We start from the raw sequence: 11,256 nt of genomic DNA on the forward strand, positions 1-11,256 counted from the left end.
TATATATATATATATATATATATATATACACACACACATATACCTATATATATGTATATATAAATATATATTGCCAGAGAGCATGTCCACTCACCAGAGAGAGACAGAAAGAGAAAGTGAGCAAGCATCCCCATGAGGTTTGGTCATGCCTTTATCCCTTCTCTTCCTTTGGTCTCTCTTTTTGGGATTTTGGACATGCACACACTTATGCCTGGTGTGTTTCTTAAGCTGCTGGGTCCAGAACCCAAACCGTGTGGTCAGCTATGTAATCTAAACACTTTAACTACCAGGTCATCGACTGAGCTGACAAGAGATATTTAAGCAGGAGAGTCTCAAACACTGTCTTCTTATATTCGAGGCCTCACAAGTTTTGCAAGACAAAGCCCCACAGCCAACATGTATAGAGGCAATATTTGATAAGAAAATAAAGTCAAGAAATACAACAGACCAAAAGGGAAGAAAGAGTGAAAAAAAATAACTTGATTATGAGTTCTATGTCATAAGCTCTGATTAAGAAAATAGTTACAGAAAGTATCTCAACATGGTGGAGAGAGGGACAAAAAGAATATGACAGTTCACTAATGTATTTGTCTTTATTGGTAGAGAGAAGATGAAAAGCAAGACAGTGAGGAGAATATTGTAGTGTATATTAAACTTAGCAAAAAATTAATATGTTAATTATCAGTATACACAGAAAGGGTCTAACTGGTAAAATTACAACTTTCATCAAATTTAATTTAAGAAATCTACCTACAGTTGTTAACAAAAGATTACTTAAAAGTGAGAATATTAAAAAAATTATTCTGAAAGGAATAGCTAAATAAAAGAGTTTATGTATGTTAGTATAACTTTAAATATACCTTAAGACAGCATATTTCAGATACCATATAATGGAGAAAGGTTCAATTACTGGGAAAAGTCTTAATTATAGATTTGTTTAATGATAATAAATGTATTTTGCTATTACTATAAATAGTATTACTTAGTATACTATTTCTTTCTCACACACATATACACACATGTATACTTACATAAATATGCATATATTTATATATAACATATTAATTTTAAAGAACTACAAAGAAAAGCACAATTTTATGGTAGGAGATGTCAGTACTTGCTTTAATTATTAAATGAAGGAAGCAAACAAATTATATAAGAGTTTGAAAATTTAAACATTATTGACAAGCTTTATTAAGAAAGTTTTTCTAAAACATAATAAAATTCTGAAATCAACATTTAAAACCTTACATTCTGGGGACCAGCAGTTGGCTAGTCGCAGTAATGGCTATGTCGCTGGACTCCCATGTAGTCGATCGTGGTTGGAGTCCCAAAACTGGTGGCGTAAACTCAAGCCGGCATGTGTGTGTGCGTGCCCAAGATTCCGAGAGGAGAATAGAAGAGAAGGGATTGCTGCGTGACCATCCCCCCTGGGGGGTGATTTCTCGCTTTCTGTCTGTCTCTCTCTCTGTCTTTTTGGAAAGCCCATGCACCCTATATCAAAAACCTCTCTCTCAGCCCCCCCCCAAAAAAAAGCCCTTACATTCTGTTCACACACACATGAAATATTGTACCAAGCTAAACAGAAAGATCTTTAAAATATTTTAAAAGTAGGAACAGAAACGTGTTTATAATTGACCTCCGTCTCCACAATACTTTGTCACCAGAAAGAAATAAATCAAAACTTTTGAAACAGCTGAAAGTAATTCCAAAATGACTCACCACCCAGAAGAACCAGTGCTAGATTTTCTCCCTTATGATGCAGAAGATTTCAAGCAGGTATCTGGATCTTCTCTGCAAAAAATGCTCATAGGACTCACCTCCCTGGAAATTTCTTCAACAGTCATCCAAATTTGGAGATCTTTAGCAAGAAGGAATTGCTGTTTGTTTTGTTTGAGTAAGAAGATAAGTCAGTGAAGCTCTTAGAAACTGAACTACACAAAGCTAATCCCAAAAAGCCAAGAATATAAGTTATTTTCAAAGATGAGTTTCTACACTTGACTAGTTCTGGTTATCTCATCCTGAGCTGTCCCACAGTGAGACAGAGTTATGAAACGACATTGAGACTCCTCCCTTCAACATTCTTGGGTTTCGATTCTGTGAGTCAGAGGAAATGAACAGTTTTCCTTCTCTAAATGTCTTAATCAAAATAAAAACTTACAGCAAAGTTCTATTTTTTCACTATCTAATTTATTTTTTATATTGAGAAGAAATAATTGTTGTGGCCATATTATTTAAACATTAAAAAAATGGATATGACACAATACAAGTACAGAAATACAGGTAGAAGCATTGCAATTAGAGTTACACCTTCCCTATATAATCCAGTGGAAACTGATTTCTTGCTTCAGCATTTAGTCATTAAACTGACAGGTTGAAGGTAGAGGAAGAGACACTGGATCTGATTATACAGCTTAAATTCACCAAAGGCTGATCCCCTTGGTAGCAGGAAATAGGCTATTTCAAAAGTATTTCTTTAGTCAAAACTAGATAGTACCATCAAGACTTAGCACCAGCGTCATTGTAGGTTTGATTCAGGCTTAGGGTTTAATTTCATTATCAGGGGGCTGACTAAGCATTAATGGCTTTTGACCCTTTAGCTTACGAGTCAAGGTTATAAATATAGCTTCCACATGGTCATTGTTGGGGCTTTTAGCAGAGGTATTGAATAAAGGCCTACTGTGTGTGTCAGCAAATTTCTGTGCCAAATCTATGGGTACCTGTATGGGACTTCTCAAGTCTCATTTGCTTTCAACCAGAATCTGTGGTGTATCATTGGCTGGCAAATGCAGTTTGCATTCTTCTACCTAGGAAACTAGCCGTGTTGGTCCTATCGTACATGAAGACCACAGCAGGTACATTTCTGTAGTAGTGCTGCATCACGCTGTTTCTGAATGTTCTTGTCCTTTGTGCGCCATAACGGGATCCCCATGCACTCCCCATCTGTCTCCACCACTCTTGCTCGGAAATCCACCGCAATAGTGCCGTCTGTAGAGCCGGGGAAGAGCCCAGTGCAGAAGCAGTAGGTCAGGCACGTCTTGACATCAGAGTCAGCAGGTCAGGATGTTTGAGAGGGCAGGAGGCAGAAATTCTGTGCCCCTGAAAATGCGGGACAAAAATCTGGCTTCCAGAAGATTCCATTTCCGAAGTTATTCTCCGGATCCACCCCATGCTGCCAGAGGGTGGGACATGTCTGTGGTTTGGCAGCAAAGAGAGGTCCCAGCCTACCAGGCCACGGAGGAGGAGGCTGGGGGCCCAGCTCTCTGGCTGGCTGACCTGGCCACCCCACATCCAAGGCTCCCTCACTCTGGAGGAAGCCGCTAATCACTGCTAATCATATTTCAATTTTTTTTTTAGGGTCAGCAGATGGCAGGGTGGCTAGGTCACTGGACTCCCCTATGGCACAAGGGACCTGGAGACTTGAAAATCAAGCCTAGTAAGTCTGTGTGCATGCCCCAAATTCCTGGAGAATAGAGGAAAAGGCATTGCCACAGGGCCATCCCTCCTAGGGGGTGATTTCTCACTTTCTTTCTCACTGTTTCTATCTCCCTCTCTCTGGGAGTCAGGTGTAGCCTAACGAAGGAAAAAAAAAAAAAAAAGGCGGCTAAAAAAACTGCTCTTTTTTTTTTTTTTTTTTCCAAATACCAGCAAGGGAATAGAGTTCTCACATTAGAATCACCTTACTTAGCAGACTTACACCTACTTCACTAGAAGCTTGCATTCCCTCCAATGGTACTTTAATATATGGGAAGTAAAGTGAAGCATCCAAATACCCTCCTCCTTCTGTTTTCACAGTGGCCTGGTGGGAAGAGATATTGGTATAGGCATCTGTTATTACCAGTACTTGATGCACCTCCTGGTTGGGAAAACGTCTGCTATGAAATCGCTATTGATGAAAATACTACCTTGAGGGTTTTGTTTTGTTTTGTTTTGGTTTGGTTTTTAAGTTTTTTCTGTAGGGCATGTCCCCTTGCTGGAGGGGGAAAGACAGAGAGCAGAAAAGTGAAAAATTAACCCCAAGGGCAAATGGCCATGCCCTAATCTCTTCTTCTCCATTTTCCTCCTGGGATTCTGAGCACACAAGCACATGTGCCCCCTGTGACTTTCGAGCCGCTGGGTCCAGGACTTGAATGTAGATCCTCCATGTGGGAGTCTTGACCTTAACCACCACACCACCTCCTGGCTCTACCTTGGACTTTTAAAGCCTCTTTAAACTGGTGCATAAGGACCCAGTGGTAAGAATCGTAGTCTTAGAGAAGAAAAAGGAAGTAGACACTGTTAAGATTCTCCTTTAACTGCTTATCCTAAGGGCCAGAAGAAACTGTCGTAGAGTGGGAGCTGCAGCTGGCCAAGTTTATTTATGCCTTCATGGAGTTAGGCTTCTGAACAAGCTGCCTTCTCCTCCTGCCTCTCAAGAGAGTTTCTTGTTCTCAAGGAAGTGGAACGGTTGATTGAGTTTTCAGTGTTAAGCCAATCTTATATCCCTGATATAAAGCACACTTTTTCATGATGTGTTACTATTTATTATATATTGATAAGTATGGTTTTTAAATTTTTAAAACGTGTTTTTGCATATTTTATGATAAATTGCTTTCTTTCTGTGTAACAACTTTATTTTGCTGTGTTATGACAGTGACATCGGAATGTCTAAAAGAGAGTGTTTAGGATCTTAATATTTCTTCCCTAAATATTTGATAGACTTGATCTGTCTCTAGTCTTGAAACCTTCATTTTGTAAAGATTTTTGGTTTCAAATTTGTTTTCTTTAATAGGATAGGAATCTTCACGTGTTCTTTGTTTTGTTTGTTCTTTTATGAAACACTGTTAGGTGGTGATGTGTAGGGATTTTGTCCATTGGAGCTAAATAACCCAACTTACTGGCATAAGGTTGCTCATAATATTGTTTTGTTTTTTTTTTGGAGAGTTTTTTTTTTTTCCTATAGGGCACATGCATTTGCCAGAAACACAGAGAGAGACAGAGAGACAGAAAGTGAGAAATCATCCCCTAGGGGGGATGGCCACGCCACAATCCTTTCTCCTCCATTCTCCTCTTGGGATCTTGGGCATGCATGCACACACACCCAGTGTGAGTGTAAGCCACCGGGACCTGGACTTGAACTGTGATCGGCTACATGGGAGTTCAGTGACATAGCCATTACGCTAACTGCTGGTCCCAACTCATAATATTCTTTTATTATTCTTTTAGTATCTTTAGTATTTGTGGTGTCATCCTCTTAACATTTCTGCTACTTGTCATTTGTATTATACATCTTTATTGTTCTTAGTCTCTTCAGACAGACTGCCTATGCTCCTCTTCATAGGCAGTCTGTCTGGGTTGGGAGTTAGTTTCATTATTTCTCACCTCTTTCTAAGAAAGCAGAATCTTAACAGAAAAGCAGAATATCTGTTTATATAATTCCTTTAGAAGGCCAAATCCTGTAACAATGGCCACGTATTGCCTATGAAATTTTGTAGTTAACCAATATTAAGTGAATTTGTTTGAACAATCAAAAATAAATAAATAAATAAATAAATAAATAAATAAAGGCAGAATAAGAGAAATCTTCTAAGTTATTTTATCTTGAGTTATGCCTTCTCCAATATTCTTTTTGCCATGTGGATCTAAATTTCTGATCTATATTATTGTTCTTCTCCCTGAGGAACTTTTAACATATCCTGCAAATATGTTAAGCAAATAAATTAATCTGGGCCAGCAGGTGGCATAGTGGTTAAGGCACGGGACTCCCACACAGCAGAATGTGGTTCGAGCCCCAGACCCAGCATCTTGAATATCATACTGGACTTTTATGTATGCATGCCCAAGATTACAGGAGAAGAATGGAAGAATGATTCAACTCTCAACCCAGAAAAAAAAAAAAGATCTAAATGATTATATTCTTTTAAAATTTCCAACAGGTTCTTAATACAAGAATGATTACAAATGCAACTTTTTGCCTGAACATTTTTCTACAGTCTCATTGTTGACCAAAAGAAGACACAGGTTTCTCATTAAACTTTGTTTTAGTGGGTCTCAAAATTCTGTGACAGATTTTGGCCAAGCTGTTTCCATAAAAAAAGTACTGATTTTAGGGACCAGCAGTTGGCCTAATGGCTATGTTGCTGACTCCCATGTAGTCGACTGCAGTTTGAGTCCTGGACCCAGTGGCTTAAACTCACACCAGGCACGTGTGCATGCACAAGATCCTGAGAGGAGAGTGGAGGAGAAGGGATTGCAGCATGGCCATCCCCCCAGGGGTTGATTTCTCACTTTCTGTCTCTGTCTTTCTCTGTCTTTCTGGTGAGCACATACACCCTATAGCAAAAACCTCTCAAAAAAAAAAAAGTACTAATTTTAAAAACTAACAACTTCAAACTGCCACACACAAAAAACTAAAATCATCCATGAAACATTTCCTTTCCTTCTGAAGGTTTTACAATGCGTTGTTATCATTAGCCAGTCTTCTACTACTAACCTTAGATGGCCAATTGAGACAAACAGTTCTGAGACTGTTCTTCCACCACTGATTAAGACTGGGGTGGCAGGAATTAGGGATATTTATTTAGCCTTCTGAGCTTTCTGGGCAGACTTGGTGACCTTGCCAGCTCCAGCAGCCTTCTTGTCCACGGCTTTGATGACACCCACAGCAATTGTCTTTCTCATATCACGAACAACAAGATGACCCAGAGGAAGACAGTCAGAGAAGCTCTCAACACACATGGGCTTGCCAGGAACCATATCAACAGTGGCAGCATCACCAGATTTCAAGAATGTAGGGCCATCTTCCAGCTTTTTACCAGAACGGCGATCAATCTTTTCCTTCAGCTCAGCAAACTTGCAAGCAATGTGAGCTGTGTGACAGTCCAGTACAGGGGCACAGCCAGCACTGATTTGACCTGGATGGTTCAGGATAATCACCTGAGCAGTGAAGCCAACTGCTTCCATTGGTGGGTCATTTTTACTGTCACCAGCAACATTGCCACGTCGAACCTCTTTGACAGACACGTTCTTGACATTGAAACCCACATTGTCCCCAGGAAGAGCTTCACTCAGAGCTTCATGGTGCATTTCAACAGACTTCCCTTCTGTTGTCACATTGACTGGTGCAAAATTGACCAGCACATCGGGTTTGAGCACACCAGTCTCCACTTGGCTGACAGACACAGTGCCAATATCTCCAATTTTGTACACATCCTGCAGGGGCAGACACAAGGGCTTGTCAATTGGACAAGTTGGTGGCAAGATGCAATCCAGAGCTTTAAGCAGTGGAATTCCACTGGCCTTGCTATCTTTACGGGTGACTTTCCATCCCTTGAACCATGGCATATTAGCACTTGGCTCCAACATGTTGTCACCATTCCAACCAGAAATTGGCACAATACTACTGTGTCTGGATTGTAGCCAATTTTCTTAATGTAGGTGCTGACTTTTTTTTTAAAACAATTTCCTCGTATCTCTTCTGATTGTAGGGTGGCTCAGTAAAATCCATTTTGTTAACACCAACAATTAGTTGTTTCATACCCTACGTATAAGCCAGAAGGGCATGCTCAGGGGTCTGCCCATTCTTGGAGATACCAGCTTCAAATTCACCAACACCACAGCAACGATCAGGACAACATGGTCAGCCTGAGATGAGCCTGTAATCATGTTTTTGATGAAGTCTCTGTGTCCTAGGGCATCAATGATAGTCACAGATACTTGTTGGTCTCAAATTTCCACAGGGAGATATCAGTGGTGATAGTTTTCAGCTTATCCAAGACCCAGGCATATTTGAAGGAGCCCTTTCCCATCTCAGCAGCTCCTTCTCAATTTTTTTGATGGTTCTTTTATAGATTGCATCACATTTGTAAATGAGATGGCCAGGAGTAGTGGACTTGTGTGTCTGATGACAACAATGTTGATGTGAGTCTTCTCCTTTCCCATTTTGGCTTTGGTTTAGTGGTGGTTTTCATGACACCTCTATTCTGGTGGCCAAAATGTTGTGAAAAAGCCTTACAATATTTAAGTTATCTGTTTCTAGGTCCAGCAGATGACATGGTGGTTAAAGTGCTAGACTCCTACATGGCCAATAATAGTTTGAATCTCAGACCTGGTGCCTTGTTTTCTCACTTTCTCTCTTTCTCTCTCTCCGTATGCCCTATAGCAAAATTAAAAATAAATAAACAAATAAAATAAATAGTTCTTTTTTTAAAAAAAAGATGTATTTTACTTAAATTTACTTATTTATTTATTTTAATTTGAACATAGAGGAACAGAGAGAGAGAAGGAAAATGAGACAACAAGCCATCAGGTCTGGGACTCAAACTGCGGTCGGCCACGTGGGAGTCTAGCACCATTAACCACCACACCACCTGCTGACCCCAATAAATAGTTCTTTTTTTAAAAAGTTATCTTTTCTTTGAAGTACAAATAGTACCAATGTATTTAGTGAGAGCTTATAGATAAATGAAATGAGTGGTACAAATATCATAGGAAGAGAGAAGAGTTGGGAATTCTCTTTTATAAGTTACCTAATTTATATCTGAAGTGATACAGTGTTATTAGAAGGCACATTTAGATTACTTAAAATTGCATTTTGAAAATTCTCAGGTAATATCTAAAAAAAATTAAAATAGGGGCCAGCAGATGGCATAGTGCTTATATCTTTGGACTCCCACATAGTAGCTATTTTTGTTTATTTCTTCCCTGACTGAGAGAAACAGAGACAGAGACACAAAAAGACAACATCTCCAACCAGGTGTCTTGACAGCACAGCCCACCCCAGCCTCAGCCAGTTCCAGATCGTGGGCACGTGCATGCCTGCCTGGCATACTCAGGGAGGCCTCTGGATGCAAACTCAGAACCTTCCCATGTGGAGCAGTCCCACAAAGCATGGTGTTTTACTGCTTATCACACAGGGAGAGGGAATCCAGCATTCCTGAGGGCCTTGTAGATAGTAATTCAACTTCATCATTACATCAGTAACCACAAAGAGCCATGATTTATAGCCTTTGTCAGTTTCCATGATGTAAATATTATCACCTCTGTTGATTTTACGATGCCAAATGCTTAATAACCAGCTCACAAAATGTCTACATATTTAACGATCAGTTCTTTCTCATTCTCAGGTGGGGAATGAGTAGTCTCAAGCATATCATTCTTTCACTTCATCTCCCTGCCTCCAAACATAGGGTTTTTTTTTCTCTGATACATTCTCAGGATAAATGCCAGATTTTAATTTTCTTCTTTGTTAAAATTTCAAGGTTAACAGACATTCTTCTCTATAGTATCCTGTTGTTTTTGTTTTTCTAGAGAGCATGTGTACTCACCAAAGAGAGAGCTAGAGACAGGGAGAGAGTAAAATATCCCCCATGGAGCATGGCCACACAGCAATCACTTCTCCTCCATATCTTCCTTTTCTTGGGATCTTGGGCATCAAAGCACATGGACTTGGAATATTTTTCAAGCTTCTAGGACTAGGACTTGAGCCACAGGGTTGGCCATGTGTGATCCTGCTGTCTTAATCAAAGATCAGTTGGACGAAAATGTTTATGTTGATTAATACTTTTGAGCGTTGAACCTATCTGCCTATCATCATTTTCTTTTTCTTGAATTTTATTTTAAATTTTTGTACATTCAATCACATACATTACTTAGCTTGTAAAGTGAATGTTCCAACAAATACATTTCTCATCAGTTCAGTTGGGGATACTATATATGTTACCATCAACAGATGCTTATCATAATTTTCAATGTCTTTATCTTGTTAAAAAGCAATAGTACTTGGGACCAGCAGATAGCATAATGGCTATGTCGCTGGACTCCCATGTAGTCTATCGTGGCTCAGGTCTCAGACCCAGTGGCTTAAATTCATGCTGGGCACGTGTGTGTGTGTGCACCCAAGGTCTCAAGAGGAGAATGGAGGAGAAGGGATTGTGGCGTGGCCATCTCCCTTGGAGGTGATTTCTCGCTTTCTGTCTCTCTGTCTCTGTCTTTCTGGCAAGTGCACATGCCCTATAACAAAAACCTCTCCAAAAAAAAAAAAAAAAAGGCAATTTTCACTACCCCCCAACTCCAAAAAAAAAAAAAAAGGCAATTTTACCTACCGCACACTGATTTCTCATGATGCACTAGGGGGATGATAAGTAATATATTTGCATCACTGCACTTAACTTTTAGATTAACCCTATAAGGTAGAGCTTCTCCATTTTAGGGAAGACTTATGTCAGTTCATGCCATTATAACAAAATACTACAGATGGAGTGACTTAAAAACAGATATTTATGTATCACAATTCTGAATGCTGGGGATCCAAGATTAAGGTTCTGGCTAATTTCGTTTCTGGTGTGGTCTCTCTGGCTTGCAGATAGCTATCTTTTTGCTGTGTCCTTACATGGTGAGGGGAATGAGAGAGAGAGAGAGGAAAAAGAAAGAGAGAGACAAAGAGAGAGCACTCTGATGCCTCTTATAAGGGCGCTGAACCCATCATGAGAACCTCTGCCCTGATAACCTAATTAACTTCCGGTGGCCCCCTGTATAAATACCATCACATTGGGGATTAGGATTTCAACATATGAATTTCGAAATACAATAATTTAAGTTAATTTCCCAAGATTATACAACCAGTGAGTGCTTTAGTCAGATTCAAATCAGGTCTGTCTTCTTATTCTAAGGCCTTTGCTCTTGACTGCTAAGCAAAATTGCTTCCTTGCCATACTAATTTCTACAAGTCCTTTACTATTTAACTCACCAATTGCATCCTTTAAGTCTATACAAATGCTATTTTCTTAATCTCTTATCAAAAATTTTCACTTAAAATACTACCATGTGGGCAATATTTGGAGTCATTGCAGGAATGATTTCTCCAAAGCCTAAACCAAATTATTTCTCTTTTGGAAAGCTCATTTTGTCTATCCAGTTCCCACTTGGATTTCAAGTAACAGCCTTGCCCTTTGGTCTTTTGATCTCAGTCTAACGCAAGAGTCAAGGTTTATCTCCTTCCTCAGACTCACACTTGGTATTGTGCTGTTTTCTTTTCCATGACATTCCTTTTTTCTGGACTATCTTGTATTTCATAGGTTGTATTCTATTAGCACATATGTTATGATTAAAATAAAGTTATATTAGTGTACCAAGGGATCTTGGTATTGAAGGGTTATAGGAATATTAAGTCCAATAAACAATCCACCCAAGAGGGAGGGGCTCTTGCACCAGTGTGAATACAGTTAACCAGCAAGAAGGCTGATGGGAAAACTCCCTACAGGACCAGAGAACCACTCC

At 39.5% G+C, this 11,256-nt stretch overlaps 1 protein-coding gene and 2 pseudogenes across 4 annotated transcripts in view; all 3 read right to left on the reverse strand.

The window, feature by feature from the left end:
* Positions 1 to 2,050, reverse strand: part of LOC102494790 (interferon-activable protein 203) — a 16,430-nt gene extending 14,380 nt beyond the window's left edge. For 2 of the 4 annotated variants that reach the window (XM_014584305.2, XM_006168862.3), the window contains exon 1: positions 1,723 to 2,050. The gene's annotated coding sequence lies outside the window, so the exon portion shown is untranslated. Of the gene's footprint in view, positions 1 to 1,251; positions 1,312 to 1,722 lie in introns of those variants that run through there. The other 2 variants (XM_006168861.3, XM_014584304.2) reach the window with 2 other exon arrangements.
* Positions 2,051 to 2,540: 490 nt separating this feature from the next.
* LOC102470439 (ras-related protein Rab-33B pseudogene) lies at positions 2,541 to 3,055 on the reverse strand (annotated as a pseudogene).
* A 3,434-nt stretch (positions 3,056 to 6,489) lies between these two features.
* Positions 6,490 to 7,920, reverse strand: LOC106733168 (elongation factor 1-alpha 1 pseudogene; annotated as a pseudogene).
* Positions 7,921 to 11,256: the final 3,336 nt, after the last annotated feature.

Source organism: Tupaia chinensis, unplaced genomic scaffold (assembly GCF_000334495.1).
Source record: "Tupaia chinensis unplaced genomic scaffold, TupChi_1.0 Scaffold146187_1, whole genome shotgun sequence".
NCBI lineage: Eukaryota > Metazoa > Chordata > Mammalia > Scandentia > Tupaiidae > Tupaia > Tupaia belangeri.